Raw genomic sequence first — 17,178 nt, 5'->3', positions numbered from 1 at the left:
AAGCAGACTACATGGGGAACATTCAGTGGGCATTTGCTGCTCAAGTGCCTGATATCAGCAGAGACACAGAAGTGATTACAGGCCCTTTCTGGATGAAAAGTTAGGGCTCTCCTCAAAAGCCCCAAGCAGCCTAAAACATATTTGAACCAACCCAAGAGGGTACAGGAGCAGAAGAGGAACTCTTTCTTATCCTTTTGTACTCATGCTTTTCTGCCGTACTAAGTGCATGAGCAGAGTCAAAAGCAGGATGGATGAATTAACTCAGAAAAAAGCTGAGCAATCAGTCCTCAAAAAATTAATGATAAAAGACTTTGAATAAAGCCAATTTGTAATGGAATGTAAGAAGGGAAGTCCCTGAAGAGAAAAACTGTCTACCAGCTCTGCAGCAGGTTTTGCTGCCCCATGCAGTTTACCATGGCAAGAAGCCAACTTGGCAAGGCTCGCTCTTCTCCAAGGAGCCTGGCAGCACGCCAGCCACACTCGCAGGTCTCATTTCTGCTGCCAAGCTCGAGGGGCAATCGAAGATCCTGTTTTGTGAATCTGCAGACGCGGTTATGACCAAGAATATTTGTGTTTTAAAACGTTCTTAAGCAAGTCAAGTTCCCTCTGTTTATACAGCGACTGAACAGGCGAAACAGAATACTTAACCCAGCTAGAGAAAATGAGCCACAGATTGTTAATTATATGGCTATTTGCACTTTGACTGGAAGAGGAAGTAAGCTGGTTATAACTACTTTGGGCTTTACTCCTGCAACTGCATTGAAACCACATTTATGACAGCTGAAACTATGCAATTTTATATAAATGTGGGCACTTCCTGTTTTTGAAGCAAGTCCTCGGCTGCTCGCCCTTACCTCACAGTAACATTGCTGAAACCAGAATCTATTAAATGTGCCCAGTTTTGAAGACTGATCTTAAGATCTTATTTTACTAGCTATTTTTAAACATGGAGATAAAACGCATACATTGGACTACTGCTGTCAAGCATCTCTATTTCTAGGACCTAACCATACTCCTTGGGCGTTAGGAAACGCGTATGTTTTCCACGTGTGAGACTGAAACGCCCAGCTGTCACCCAGGGTGTGCTCAGTCCCCAGTGACGTGGTCACGGTCACTCTCGGACGGGGAGGCGGGCGCGCCGCGTTCCCCCGAGCAGGCAGGCTACGCTCTGAATTACACACGCTGGCACACCTGGCTTTTTCCACTCAATATGCAGTATTTCAAGTAATTTGTAATAGCAGCTTTGTTATTTTGCACAGTATGGGATTAATTCTTCATTGTGGCAAGTATATGTTCAATTTTATAGGCACTGAGTATGGGGAGTAACACAGTCCTCCTGGCATAAATTGAAGAAAATCATTATTTGACTAGAAGATAATTTTGAGAATACCATTTAACAACCCTAATAAGCAGCAGTATGCTTCCTGTGCCTTTTCTCTTACTTTGCTTATTTATGTTAATTGGATCTCACAAACCAAACTCCTGCAATGAGTACAATTACATAAATCAGCACTCTGCTTTTCCACTGACAGTCATTTTCCTAAGAGATTACAGCAGGAAGACTGATCATATTGTTCAACTGAAAAGCAAATGCATATAGAGTAATTCCTGATGATAAAATGTGATAATTCCTACTTACAAAAAAAGAAACCCCACCCACATTTAATTTACAACGTATTCGTCCAGATTTAGAATCTGACATACTGCATGAGAGTCAAGTATAAATGCAAGATAGTTACAGTGAAGATCACCCAAATCCTTAACACAGAGAAGTATCAGCATTTCTGCTACCTTTGTTTTGCCCTACAAGACCACAACTTCATATTTCTGACCATTAGATCCCACCCTTTAACTATGAGAACTTGCCAGCTTTGCAGTGCTAACAGAGAGCGAACAATTACAGACCTCTTAAACTGGAAGAAGATTAAATAAAGATTTAGTTTAAAAGTCCTTATGCAAAATCCTCCAACTAAAAGAAACACTAAAGCTAAAATTTCAAATTCAATTATATGTGATTTATTGATTTCACTTAACTTTCAAAGTAAACATGGTACACAGTCCAGCTCATGCACTTTAAAAACACTACCCTCAATTGCCTTCTTCCTGCCTCAAGTCAAGGCATGGTTTTGAAGCTTCAGACAAGCTGATTTGCGACTAGAAGAGGCTGGTCCTGCCATCCCTCTTCCAGGTCATCTTCAGCCCAGACACCTGTCCAACTGCAGTTAGCAAGTTCAAAGAGTTAAAGAGCCAGTCAAGTAACCCAACCAAAATGCGGTTAGCTGACCACCGGTTTGGCTCCCTGAGCCAACTCACCCCACAGTCACAGCGGCAGCAGTGCTGGCACAAGGGAGACGGGGTAATACCACAGCAGGGAGGGTGCAAGCCACGCTTTTGGAAGCCACAAGACCAATGTTAGCTGCAATGATGCCGCATTTGTGACATCTCCACAAAAACTGGCCCCATGTTCAACCCCTATCCTCCAAACAAGGGAGGGTGTAGAATAATCCAATTCATGGGGTGCAGTCTAAAGCTGCCCAATTACCTTAAGAGCCTCTCTGAGCTACAGACTCAAACTCGAAGTCTCAGCTCCTCCTTTGACTTTTTTTTTTGACTGAAGCCTACTGTTTCTACACAGAAGCACTCAAGCCCAAATCTTTGCAAACTTATTCTCAAAAGTAATGCAAGCATTTCTAAGAAGGAAAAGAAAAAAAGATTTAACAAAGGCAATCCGGATTAGCTAAACAAAACACCATAGTGGAATAATTCTGCTGTTAAAGATCATGCAGATGTTACGACGGAGGCAAAGAAAGCCTTTCTTTAGCTACAGCACAGCTGCTGCATACAACTTCAAAAAAGACTTGGCACAGGACTTCAGCCACAAAACTTCCCCCTCACTTCATTTCATGCACGTCATCTGAAACTTCAGTGAGCTGCACCAAGGACAAAACCGACACAAGGGCTGTTTAGAACATCTTATCAACAGCGGGGCAGCTCCTTGCACTGCCAGTACTCACATGCACCTTCACAAAATTCAACGGCTCATCTCCATTCCTCTTCAACCCCGCAGTCCCTCAGGAGCAATGATACCTGACACTGCTGTCCCTCTTATTTATACTTGCATTATCTTCTCCTTTAAAGAAGACAACCGAATTACCACATAATTAACATATATTAAAACTTCAAAATAGCGATAATGTAAAGGAAATTATCTGTTAAAGTAACATTAGAAAGTATTATCAACTTCCCTTTACAACCTTCATTACCTATACACTGAGCTGCTCTCAACAGTCAGGCACCCTGACCACGAAGCGGAAAATGCCGTAACTTACAATCAATCACATTGCATGTACATGCTTAATGACATTTTTATATTTTCCACATATTATATGCACTACAAAGAAAATATAAATTCTTTGCCTAAATTCAAAGTTCAGCTTTTCCCTTGAAATCTGTCAGTGTTAGAGCTAGTTACATGTAATACACAAGAAGAACTTGCATTGATTTTATATATGTAAGAGTAAAGCACACAGAACTTAATTTGATCTGCATACTAACATTACACTTACTTGTGATTTTCTTTCAGCGATAATACTGATAAGAGATGTACCTGAGAAACCAAAACTGCTTTAAGATGCCTCTGTGTGTACGAGACTAAATTAGAGCATTCCTGATGCATGGGTACAGAATCTTAGAAACTGTTTTTAATTTCTCCCTTTTTCTTCTTTTATTAATTCATATGACATCAGCTCATTCACTCTTATGACATTCTTAGCTTCCACCATGTGAAACCATAAACCTGTTTGTCACCTACAATATTCTTCCCACAACTGTGAAGTTACAAAGAATAATTAGTCCAAATGAGAAAAGAGCAGTAGAAGCAACTAAAATTCTGTTAACATTTGAACTTCATAAATAAAACAGAACAGAAAAAGCTGCAGAAACAAGGAAATACAAGCAGAAATGCACCAAAAGGTTTTCTTTTTTTTGTTTGTTTGTTTTTTTAAATTACTCAATTACTTCATTACTAAGAACTCGATAAAAAGCTGGAAACCCACGACTTTAAAGAGTATTAGTAATGTTGATTAAAAACAGTGAAGAAAACTCATTAAAGCAAAGGTAAAGCTTGAAATACTAGAAATATTAACCACAGTATTACTGTATTCATGAAAACATAACACTTCAAAATGGCCTACTTTAGTAATAGTAAAAAAAATTAAAGAATATGGGCACTAACCCCCCAACTCTACTGGTTTTATAAAACACCATCTACTTGTCAGAATTAGTAACAGACTCATGAAACTGAACCAATTTGTTCAACAGATGTTTCAGTTAACCCAAAGGAATTTTACTTTTCTGTTGTAGAAATAGAGCACGCTGAATAAAATTCCACTATTATTAGCAGCTTTCAAAATACATTAGCTCAAAATTAGCTTCCATTTCCATTCTTTCTTTCTTTCACGTAAGAGAAAACATTTTCCATACTGGATTAGACGTGCCACCAGAATAAAGTAGGCACATTGATAAAACAAGTCGCCCTCCTCCTCCCCCCCGCCCCGTTTTATGGAATAGGCAGGAACGGTTTTTATTTTTCTTGGCGTTCTTCTCTCCACATTAGCCGATAATCTTCCCCGCGCAGCTCTGCCAGCACGCTGCCCCGCAGGCCCACAACACCCCCGCTGTTCCAGTCCCGTGCTTTTCTCCAGCGGGCTCTGCACATTGTGCGATCCTTTCGTAATGCGAGCTATTGCATCAGTCTAATTGCAACATAATTTTCGATGCTCTAGGTAAAGCAAATAATTTCATTTGTAAGTTCTGCTCATAAAATACAGATTGTTTCCCCTGCCCCCCGCCCCCTTCCTGTTTTGTTTGTGTTTAAAGATTTAAAGAACGACTTGCACTGCACAGCAGTAGTCAAACAAAAATACCTCAGGTTTTCTTAGAAAGCAGCACTTAAAAATATTGCTCGGCGCCTAAAGCATTACTGCAGCCTTTCACAGAGCCATATGTAGTAGATCTCCCATGAGCAGGCCGGAAGGGGAACGTGCATTCTTACTCTGTGTATTTAATACAATATTTAGCCATTATCAAAGCTTCATAGCTTTTACTGTCTCTCTCTCTCTCTCCCCCCCCTGCAATAGAGAGTAACAGCTTATCTGGCAAACACACTCACCACGTTTCTAGGCACCGAAGACACGCTCTTGGTTAATTCATAAAATCTGATCCAACGTTAGATACTTTGCATTCAGGTTAGCTAAGTTAAAACAATATTTAGCTTAACCATGCCTTGGCCAAAAAAATTCTCTGTTACCTACTGATTACAGCAGCGCTGTAGCTAGCTATGGCCATCACACTGGGAAAACACAAATCCTGAGCCTGAAGAAATGCTGATGAAATTCTGACCTCAAGTCATCCTGATAGCGGGCATTACAAACACTGTCCACTTTGTATCTCACACAATCACCAGGCACAAGAGGCATGAGCCTGCGATGACTGATGAATTTACATTGTCATTTTGGTTTTATGTCCATATATTATCTGAGTTGACAGCATCAAAAAATGCTGTGCTTCTTGCACCCCAAATCATATTATGCGATACAAACACCTACACTAAAACCAATCTGCAGAGGCAAGCACTCACAGGAGGAAATGTCAGAAGTAAGTTTTAGAGAAACCTAAACTTTGCCTTTGTTTGCTTCTGTGGCATGGCATACGCCGCAGTTATGTCATACCATTTCCACAGCACCTCTGCTTCATTCAGCGTACAGAATTACCATTAATCAAAACAGTAATCTGTTTTACTCTTGGTATTTGGCGTATGGTCCGATACCTTATTTACTGCATGCTACTCAAATTTTTTTTGGAAGACAGAACAAGTAATTTCTTTGTGAATTCAACGGTGCAGCTGAAGGTTTCATCAACATAATGGTTAGTCCCACTGTTACTCTGTTACTCCTAACTTAGAATAACTGTGTTATTCCTAACTTCCTAACTAAAGCAGTGACAGCTTTCAGGTCAAAATGATTCTCCAATTCTGAAGACAACTTTGTCTCCAGTTTGGCATAACTCAGACCTCATTTTTTCACAGCACTTAGCATTACATTGTGCTTTATATAGCACTTTCAAACCTCAACCCCCACTGCCTCACTCGCAGTTAGCAGCGCTCAGCACTTTTCCAAATCAGATCCAAAGATCTCAAGTCATCCGCAAGAAAGCAAGACGCATACAGTGAGCAAAGAGATGAGAAAAGCCAGGACTGAGCAACTTACCTAGCATCACCTAGGAAGTCTGCAGCACAGCCAGGAAGAGAGTCCGGTTCGCCAGGGCAGCATGCAGCTGCGCAGAGCACCAGAACGGCTTCTGCCTCCTGCGATCCCCTGCCTCGCCCGCCACACGCGTCCCGATTTCTGCTGGAAGTGAGGCAGGGGTACTACAGAGAACAGCCTTCTCCACTGCATCAACCAGATTCATTCCCAGAGCAAGTCCATCCTGTGCACGGAATGAGGCAGGGGTCCTGAGGAAAAAAACAGCACATCAGCACACAGTTAAATACTGTTAAATTGTAAGGCTTCCCAACGAGGGGCCAAACGAAAGAGCTTTGCAAAGACAAGCTCGGTTTTGACATTCCTTGACTTGGACACTGCCACGCTGCAAAAACGTCTGCATTCGCCACTTCTAGAGAACAGAAATTGAGACATCAGACCTTGTACAACGGGGTCACATTGACACCTACAAAAAGCAGCAGTGGGGTTGCAATCTTTAGATATAATGTGCAGCTCTCGCGGCAAAGGAGTAAGCTGGTTGCAAACGTAAAACAATTCTCTGCATGGGGACTAGATATAGGTGATGGTTAAAAACACATTCTCAAGGAGCTTCTACTGAAATCAAAGAGTGATTATTTATATTCAAAGGTCTCTGTAGAAAAGGACCTTCCAGAAGAAACTCCTCTGCCTGTTTTCCTCAAGCCATATCCTCTGGCCCATGCTGATTCAAGCCCTGGTCCTTCTCTGTTCCTACCTTCAGTGCCCTGGCCAAGTCTCTCCTCACCCCCACTCCCCAAAGCTTTTCATCTCTCCTGGCTCAGCCACCTCCCGGCTTGGCTGGCAGTGCCACGCTCTCCCTTTGACTCCCCCTTCTTTGCTCCCCAACACGCTGTCGTAGTAACTCTCACTCTCACCCCAGGTCTGTCTCCCCTGTTCACAGCCTACGGTATTTGGGGCCCAGGACCATGCCAGGGCCCCGTGCGGGTCCACTTTTGGCTCTCAGGCGCTGGGGTACAAGGCGTCGGTTTCATCACCCAGCTCAGCCTTCCCCTCACCCCCCCCTTCCAGGCCATACAGCTCTCACATGCTCAAGACAGCATGCGAGAACCGTGATTTCTTTAAAAGGTTACAGTTCGGTTAGATCTGAGATTTTCGCAGTGCTGACAAAGGCAAAGCCGTGACTCACAAGCCGCTCTTTTTCCCCAGTGCCTATCACCAGTGCTTCCCACACTGCCATCTAACTCCTAGCCTCTACTTGAAAGAGGGGGACATGGAGCATTTCCAAAAAAGGTTCTTTTTTTTTTTAAAAAAGAAAAAACCTACAATGAGAAATAATTTTTCCACACATTCTTACAGATAGCTAAATAATTTTGACAGAAAAAAAAAAAAGCTAGCAGCAACTGCCTAGCCCTAAAGGCTAATGTTTTGCAAAGTTATAAAAAAACTCCAACCAGCATCCTATACTGGGAAGCATCGGGCAGCCTTCCCTACTGCAATTCCTGGCACTCCCCTTTCAGCCCTTAATAGTCTAAGTCATTCAGCTCGCTGAAACGAGAACTGTGCAAACATTAACACCTGAGACCAGTGGTCCAACTGAGCAGTAGTGGCTGCGGGTGGACCGTGCTGGAGTGAACACCACGCAAGCCGCCTTTGTTGTCACCACCAGTTTTGTTGCATGCCTATACAAGTGATGTCCAAACAGCATCATCAGACAACAGCACACAGGTCCAGCTAGAGTTTCTTCAGATGCCACCCTTTTCATCCTAGAGGTACCCATGCCTGCCTGCAAAGCTACAGCTGCTCATGAAATACTTCTAGGCCATGAAAACCTGAAGCAAAATGGGTTAGTTTCATTCTCGATGAAGGTCACACACAACTAGCAGAGATAATTTAAGCACATCCATTTTACTTCACATTTGCACTAAATTAGGGGCAGTTACAAAGAGGAAGGGTAACTTTGTACAATACTATCGCCTGTGATAATCTGCCCCTGCCTGGAGGGGAAATAACCTTCTTGCATGAAACTCTGGGAAACTTTTTCTTTCCTTTTCTCTATTTAGCAGTTATTTATCTCAGCATGAAAAATAAATGCAGCACACTGTCAAGTTATATACAGAAAGAGGAAAGCTTCTGAAAACAGACCACACATTCTTTTAGAGCAAAATCCAATTTACGGATTTTTTTTTTTACTGAGCTCTTAATAGCAAACAAGACGAAAATTTCTCAGTGGCTCTTGTAAATACTTCTGTATAAACATGGTCCAGAAGAGTAGACCAAGAAATAAGAAAGTGTCACATCCTCACAGATGGATGCAAATTATCGTATGGATTAAATGCACTGTGACATTTATTTTTCAGTAGGAAATAATTATTTCCAAGGAATGACTAACTAGTCCTGTGAGATCGTATTTAGTCTAGAGACATCTGATGTACCTAATTTTCAAAAAGCACTTATTAACTGTGGCAAAAAAAGTATGTGACCCACATGCACACTCCAAGAACATTCATGTTTATTCTTACAAAAATAAACTGAGAAGCTTCAACATCAGTGTGTAAAACATAATGAAGCATTAAAAGCACATTTCCACTTTCAAATATTACTAAAAAATAATTTTATTATATCTTGAATTCAGTTAAAGTAATGAAACTGGCTGTCAGCATCTATAATCGTTAGATTTTTTTTTTTTAAGGCCAGAATAATTATCTAATCACTAGTTATAGTTGTGATGAAAAATATAATTAGGTTGAACAAAAATTCAGTACTTCAATGTACAATCGTGGAAACTACACGAAACTTCTTCCTTAAAAGAGAGAGCAGAATTTCATGCACTATTTCATTTGGCAGAGTATAACATATTTGCTGTCAGCAAAGGACTTTTTCCAATGAAGAAAAAGGAAAAGAAAGTATTTCCATTCACTCAGCATAGCCCAACTGATTAGAAGTATCAGGCACTGGTAGTTGTCTCTCAACTATAAGCAACTGTAATAGCTTTAGTTCCTACACACCAGTATGTAGTGTTCCTAAAAACTCCTCTGAAATCCAGCAGACCTCCAAAATGCTATCTGTTTGTTTAACATAAACTAACCTAATTATTTTGTCATCGAAATCAATATTTATGGGCAAAAAACACTACATCAAGTAGGAAAGCTTTAATGTAAAACAAATCATAAAACACTGATAATGGAAATGCTTGAAAGGCTCTAGGACTACATGTATTTATGTAAGACTTGTGAATATATATAAACACTCAGTATACAAGTCAAGAAAAAGGTGAGGCTCAGTGAAGTGAACTAATCATCAAAAAGACTAAACTTCTTCAGGACAAGTGTATTCTTACAAGGACTTAAGCCAGCTGGCTGAAGTGTATTGAACATCTTACCCAACAGCAAATATTCATCCAAGACCATTAATTCACTGTAAGGTAAGATTCCCTTTTTTCTTTTTTTTTAAAGTAGTTTCCAGCATTTTTGAAGTACAAGTTATTCCCTGAAAATCTTCAGCAGCTTTTTGTTACTAATACAATTATCACAAAAGCCACATTGCAATGCAAGTAGTATATTTGCTATTATCAATGTACTGGCGTCATTTGATGAGGGATTCTTCTCTACATGGTAAAATTAATTCTGCTATTAAGTTTATTTAGAGAAACTGTTCTTTGAATCATTGTGAGGAACACAATTTCCTACAATACTAGAACTTTCAATCATCAAAAATCCCCCAATCACGCTTCCCTTTTTAACGTCAAGAAATATCTCAAAGAACTGTAATATCCTATATAACTACTGCTACACTCGCATCAACAAAAAAACTGCTTCATGCATTGATCAGCATGTATAGTGTAGTTTACTCTTTTATTTCAATCTGTTCAAATAACACGGCACGATGAGCTCAGTATAAAACATTATGGTTCTTATGCAAATAAACAGACTCCCACATTAAGGTTACTGCTCCACAATACATTGCACACAGCTGCTCGCAGCTTGTCCTCACACTGAAAAGTAGATTAAAATGGAATAGCAACCTTATACCTGTATTCCACTGATTTTATTGACTCAGGGCATATTATAAAAGAAAAAAAATAAAATAAAAGAAATCTGAGTTACCAACACTGACAATAGCATCTACAACTTCCCACTGCTGTGGCACAGTATCCTTAATTTTGTTGCTTGTTGCCATATGAAAAGAAGCCCATGTCTTGGAAGCCAAGTCTGACACCAGAAGCACCCACAATACCAACCCTCTACTGCTAACCCCATCCCCAGCACCATTGCAAGTTCAAAGGAATTTAGCTTCAGTTAAATATTTTTAAGGTTGAATGCCTCTTCCACTCTTCACCACGCATATGTGGAAACACTTGGTGCAAAATGAGTCAAAGTAGCATAGCTTTATGGATATCGATTCATGTCCCTCATTGGTGTTCTTAGGATCTACGGCAATTTCCACCACTTCAAACACTGTTCTGACTGACTAAAGGTTTTAGTTGGTCATTTCATAAGCGCTTATTTTAGATCAAGCTCACCTCACTTCATGTAATCTACAAGAAAATTTGTTTTCCTTAGGTCTATTAATGACAGTGCCAAGAATAGCTACAGAGCAAATAGTACAGGGTATATAGTAGTATGTTATCCATATGGTATCAACTAAAATAAACCTACTTATAGTCTGTTAAGTTTTCAAAATAATGCACTTGAGTCTCAGAATTGTGAAAATTGGAAGCTACGTGAGTGATTTTACTTTTTTTTTTTATTAAATCAGAGTTATAAAAGCAAAACTGAGTAACAGCCCAGATAGAAAGATATCTTGCATAGAAAGCTAACAGAAAGTCCTTAGAATAAATGCAAATACACCTGCAGTATTCTCTGGCCGCTGAACTGGCTCTTAGGACATATCTCAGAGTAAAGATGACTCCTGGCACACATTTGGCAGGACTGTACCAAAGCAAACCTTTTAAAGTTATCCCACTCTTATTACTGTGGCTTAGAACAGGAATACACTGTGACCATTTATTTTTGTGAGCAAAACCCCGTATGTCACACATAGGTTCCTTAATAAAACAAGGATCTTTAAACTCTATTATACTGTTTGTGTCTAATTTGAGATTCTTTGAAGAAAATGTCCTTTTTTGCACCATCTTGCTATCGCAGTAGTGTGCTTAGCTCCAGAAATTGTAGGTTTTGAGCCTGAAACCCATGATGAGATCGCAGTAGTGTGCTTAGCTCCAGAAATTGTAGTAGGTTTTGAGCCTGAAACCCATGATGAGAAAAGAGCAGAGAATATTTTCTAACAGATACTCTGTGAGTCAGTGTGGTTTTGGTGCCTCAGAGCTTGACAGCTCTGATCTAATATGCTGATTTCTCCTCTACCCCCTGAGCTACAGTTGTAAAACTTAATAATCTCCTTTTTTAGATCTCTTATTTGAACCCACAAATCCTTCCTCTCATGGAAATACCCCAAACACCACCACATTATTCTGGACAGAAATGTTCAAAGTGTGCTGTTACACCAGGGTGCTGAGCCAACCTAACAGCTAACTACTGTGAAAAAGTTCTGTCCCTTTCCTTGCATTTATCCTATCCTTTAGTAAACCTGCTCAGTTCACTAATCTGTCATAAAGCTATTCACTTTTTTTTTTTTTTTTGAGATTAGTGAACTGAATCAATTCAACAAGGGCTGAGAAAAGTTTTGTAGCCAGCAAGAGAGGGGGACAACATGACAACCCGGCCAAGACTGTGCAGAAGATGGGGAAAAGGAAAAGGACTTTCATTTCCAGAAGTCACCGGTTTTTTGCCCCTGTCAGATCAGCTCAATTTATCCTGCCATACCAAACCTTCTCACTCACCTGTTGATGCTTCTCCACTTGCATAGATAGATTAACACTTCCTAGCCCAAAGAAATCAGGCATGTTTGCTGCCAGGTGAGTGCATCTGTCTAAGCTAGACAACCCCTCTGAACCATGTACCTCTGCCTCTGTAGCCCGATGACTATTGCCACCTCCTGTCTCTCTCCTACTGAGGGTGAAGATTCTCTGAATACCCCAAACAGCAGTTTCCAACCTGTAATCCATGGTCGACAGCCATGGTAAGTGGTCTACAGCTAGTCTGGCAGAAGTGTATTGTACACCATAATTATAAATGCCTAAATTTCACAGGGTTATAGCAGCAGTCAGTGAGAAAAATTAGTAACGGGGGAACACCCTCAAAAACTTAGGGAAGCACCTAGTGATAAAGCCTGCCTGGCCTGGGTACTTGTGTAAGAACTAAAGAAAGACCCCAGTAGAGTCAATGGCCGGAGCAAGCCCCATTCTTAATCTATGGTGTCAGTGGTACTTCTCTCATCAGCAGCCAGTGTGGCTGGACACTGTGAACATCACACACTTAATACACTTCAAACTGGACAGTGCAGCAGTTAAAGACTTTTTTCCTAAGTCTTTCAGCAAAGAGGAAAAAAACCAATAACAGCAACTTCAGTATTCTGGTTCAAATTGAGCTGCCTGGTTTCCATTATTTTTGGATTTCTTGCCAAGCGACCTTTTTTTTCCTTTAAGCCAGCTCACCAGCAACTCACTACAGAGCCTGGCTGAAGAAACAGCTTCTTTATCACATAATCTCCCCAAATGTGAAATGGTTTTAATACTTACCTCCAGTGGCAGTTACAACACAAACCCAAAGAATTATTATATATTAATTCCATGAATTTCTGAGTCAAAAAGAATGTACGGCATTTAAATACAAGTTTAAAATGAGATAATTCTACTCAATTTACTAAAAAATCAGGTAGCACATACTATGCATATGTATTTATGTAGATGTACATACACACATATATATAAAACTATAAAACTATTTAATTTCTAATGCTGGCTAAAAAAACTGCCCCCAAAATGCTACTCAGTTCTTCTAAAAATCAAAACAGCTCCAATTTTATGACTAACTTTGATGACTCGTTTTCTTTTTTGGTTCCAGGGTCTTTCTGCAGACACCCCCAAAAATGAGGAAACTGCTTTTGTTCCTACTGAACACAAAGGGGATAAGTTGCACTTCTCACAAGAGAAAATATTTTAATTGTTTCAAGTGCTCCTGAAGTCCAAGCGGAAACAAATGAAAAAGCTGCCATTATCTACAGCTCGGTGCAACTGCAGTCCACAGCTTTCATCAAGTTAAAGTAATGCTCTGATGCAAGGTAGAATGCAAAGAAATTCTGACTACAAACAAATTAGAGGAGGGCAAGAGAGCGTCACGCTTTGCTATGACTGTCAGTCATGCTTATTGCAGTCACGCTCATTGCACCTCTTCGGAGCGCCCTGAACATCCCCATGCCACGTTTCCATTCTCCTGTATTTCACAGACTACCAACCCACCTCATCCGTTCCATGAGTCACATGAGCTCTACTCCTCCCTTTGGCCACTTTTTGGGAAGCTAAGGGCCTTTCATATGATTGCTACCTGACTGGTTTCTAACCAGGCAGGCCAGTTTTACTGCTGTCTTAATGACTGCAAATGAGATGATTGAATTTTCCAGTTTTCTGAGTAGCCACTCCACCAGGGGATGTGTGGAAACGCTGGTGCACGCGCCAGGCCACGGCCCTGCAGATTCCCAGCTCTTGCACCACATCTGTGCCGTACCCTTGGCGTGGCTGGCACCACTGCACATGCGCAGGTCATCTGAGCATGCAAACCAAACATCTTTAGAGGCTTTTCTTTTTTAATGACTGGCCAGCTGGCACGCCTAACTCTATTTTTCTCCTCTCGCGGGACGGTCGGCCTCCCATTCCTATCAAAAGCCTGCAAAAGGGTTTGTAAATCGTCCTTTGGGAACACCACGCCTTCTCACCTCGCATTTCTTCTACCTCCTCTTTCACCCCGCTTCCCACACACCCCAAATCCTCATTCCCACCTCTCTTCCTTCTGGTTCAGGAGGTAGGTCTTGCCGAGTGCCAACTTTGTGAGCTGTATGAGGAGGACGGGCAGAGAGGGAGCTGGGGATATTATGCTGGAAGGTGTTAACGGCCACCATCAAATGGTTCTTTGATCTCCAGACAATTACAGAGCTGGGCCTGCTAACCAGATGCAAGGGGCTCCCTCTTTCCCCCCTTTCTTCCTTCTGCATCCCAGACGGGCAGAAATGCCATCAAATTGAGTGCAAGGCCCTATAAACCAATTATAGGTTTATTCTGAATTTAAAAAGAAGAAAAGGACTATTTTGTTTTTGTAGGAGATGTCAGAAAGAGTTTGCAAACCAACAGTTTAACTCTGAAAGAGACTCTTGTAACAACTTGTCTGCTTAAGAGCTGTCTGAAAATACGCAATTTGGTTGCTGAAGTTTTACAACACTTAAAAGTTCTTATAAACATTCATAAAAAAAGAGAATTTTTTTTAAAACTTCAACTATTAGACGAAAAGCGTATGAAAATGTTTTAGTGCTTTCTACTAATTAGTACCGCTTTTATTATACACGGCAAGAAAATGACAATTTTTTTTTCCTAAACTGGCAGTGAACAGCCAATTCAGTAAGCTGCGTTTTTGTCTTCTGTGACAGGGCAGTGGAAAAATCTCTTTCATTTATTAGGTCTACAGAGACCAAAACTGGCCGGGTGTCAAACCTGCTTTGTAAAAGCCCAGATCCATTCAGCCATGTGTAGATTCCATAATTCTTTACAACCTGTTATCAGTATCAACTTCACAAAAGATGAACCTTTGGTGTCTTCCAACGAGTGTTACTGCCACCCTTTATAAAAGGGAGCAAAATAACTGAACTGACAGTTCAACACTGGAAAAAAAAAACCACCCTAATGGCAGTGCCAAATTAAATTCTTATTAAAATCTAAGATCTCATTTACTTTCCTTGCTAGATGAGCTTTGCATAAAGATATAAAACAAGATCTCCTGTAACGGTGGGTAAGCAAGCTGGATAACTATTTAAATTATCATAACTCTGATTGCTCCAAGCCCCACTGCGTGCACCTATGCTACTTAACGTCCCAGTTTCACCACCTCCCTCGTGATTGCAGGGTGGCCAGAACTTGTCATGGGGACAGGCAGGGCAAGGCCTTAAGCTGAAAGGGTGCTGATGGCAACCTGAGATAGAAAAATGAACTTTAGAAGGATGGGGCTTTCAGGAAGGAAGAAAACTGCTAGGGTGGAGTGATTGACTTGCTTTTAACTATGAGGACAGATTCCTAGATGGCTTTGATGAATGGATTAAAACGTGCTGCCTTGTTAAAAAGGTACTTCTCGCATCGAAGCAGATGCACACTATATTACATGCAGGGAAAAAGATTAAACTTCAATTTTCAGTAAACACACCCAACACCACATTCTTACATTTTCTATAGCAGAAGTTTACGACTAACAGCACCCACAATACTTTTTAGTCACAGACTTTAAAACTGAAAGAACGAATTAACTGTTTTATTCAACTGAAATAGTCTTGCTATGCTAAGACTGCTCTGTATCTGTCTATATTGACAGCATTTTCTTGAATTGTCCCATTTTTTTAGCAATGGAGTCTATTGCATTCTTTAAGATAAAAAGAACTGCAAACTAACTCACGAATGTTTTCTATATTATTAAGTACTGTAAATAATTATTTTACTGTTAAAGGAAGTCATTCTTGTGAAATATTTGGTATGCTTCACATAAGCTAAAAGTCTAGTGTCCTCATTCAGTACTGGGTTTGCAATGCTGCAAACTTGCATCTGACGCAAGCGTAAACATCAGCAGTCTTCACAATACCCTTCTGTGCACTTTACGTATATTTATCAATACAGATAAACATACAAACATGCACATGATTTTCTTCAAAGTTTAATAAAATCTGCAGGGTCTTTAGGTCTCCTGAAAGTACGTGTGATTTTTATCACCCCGACATAAACAGTCCTCTTTAATACTCCTCTCCTCGCTATGCAGTCTGCAGATCACAGGAGCACAGGGACTCTGAACTCAGTTTTATTTGCACAAGGGTGCAGGGAATATTACACAGCACCATTTCTCATATGGAGAAGGAGCGAATCTGTGCTCCTCACACACAGATTTGCCACAATTGAAACTTCAGCCATAATTTGCTGATAGCTTGAGGGTAAGGAGTAAAAATTTTAGAAGTAAACAAACCCAGTGTTCATGAATACAACACAGAAACAATTTAGCACCGTTTTAGGAGTACAGCGTACAAATGTGGCTCTGCCGCAAGACATTAAAACTCGCCTAATCTTTGTCCCTCGCTTGAAGCAAAACAGCTTTGTGTTGCCTCTAAAAATAGGGAAGGAGTAGTGGGTGATGGGAAGGGGAGAGAAAAAGAGGATAAGTGGGAGTGAGAACTGATACACCATACTGGCATTAATTTATAAAAAGACCAGTGAATTGTATTCTTACTATAGCTTTCCTAATGAAGTCAGGCACATTCTCAATTATCAAATAAAGAAGGTCATCCTGTACTTTTTATTTTGTACATGCACATGCCAAGGAAAAAAGGAAAAGTTTTGTTTCATCTGTTACCAAAATCATCATTCTGCAGTCAACGCTCTTAATGAAATACAGGCCAAAGAATTAGTCAGAGCAGATTCACGGAAAAACAAAGAAAATCTGTATGCAAATACAAGCCTACCACATAACTAAACCCAAGAATGAATCCTGCTCGAGTACCTCCAAATACTGTCCTACAAGGCTCCCTGCAACGGCTTCCACTCACCCCAGCTCCACAGCAATGAGCAGCAACTTCAGTAGCCACTGCCCTGAAGACAAATACTAATATCATCATTAGAACATTAACTTAAGTATTCTAAATTACAAATGCGTCAAAAATATAGTCCATATGTGTTAAAAGTCTTAAGAAGATTCTGTTCATTTTTTTAAGGAAGGAGCAGGCAGGGGCCTAGCAGGGAAGGCTATAGGGGAAGCTATAGGGGAGGCTATTGTGCTATAGG

The 17,178-nt window shown here is 40.5% G+C and overlaps 1 protein-coding gene across 2 annotated transcripts in view; it reads right to left on the bottom strand.

Moving 5' to 3' along the window:
• Positions 1 to 17,178, bottom strand: part of NCOA2 (nuclear receptor coactivator 2) — a 186,351-nt gene that overhangs the window by 119,217 nt on the left and 49,956 nt on the right. For both annotated transcript variants that reach the window (XM_035890074.1, XM_009634505.2), the window contains one exon: positions 6,267 to 6,511. The gene's annotated coding sequence lies outside the window, so the exon portion shown is untranslated. The remainder of the gene's footprint in view (positions 1 to 6,266; positions 6,512 to 17,178) is intronic.

This window comes from Egretta garzetta, unplaced genomic scaffold (assembly GCF_000687185.1).
Source record: "Egretta garzetta isolate BGI_Z169 unplaced genomic scaffold, ASM68718v1 scaffold251, whole genome shotgun sequence".
NCBI lineage: Eukaryota > Metazoa > Chordata > Aves > Pelecaniformes > Ardeidae > Egretta > Egretta garzetta.
Note: the sequence above shows the minus strand (reverse complement) of the source record. Positions and strands in the feature narration are given on the sequence as shown.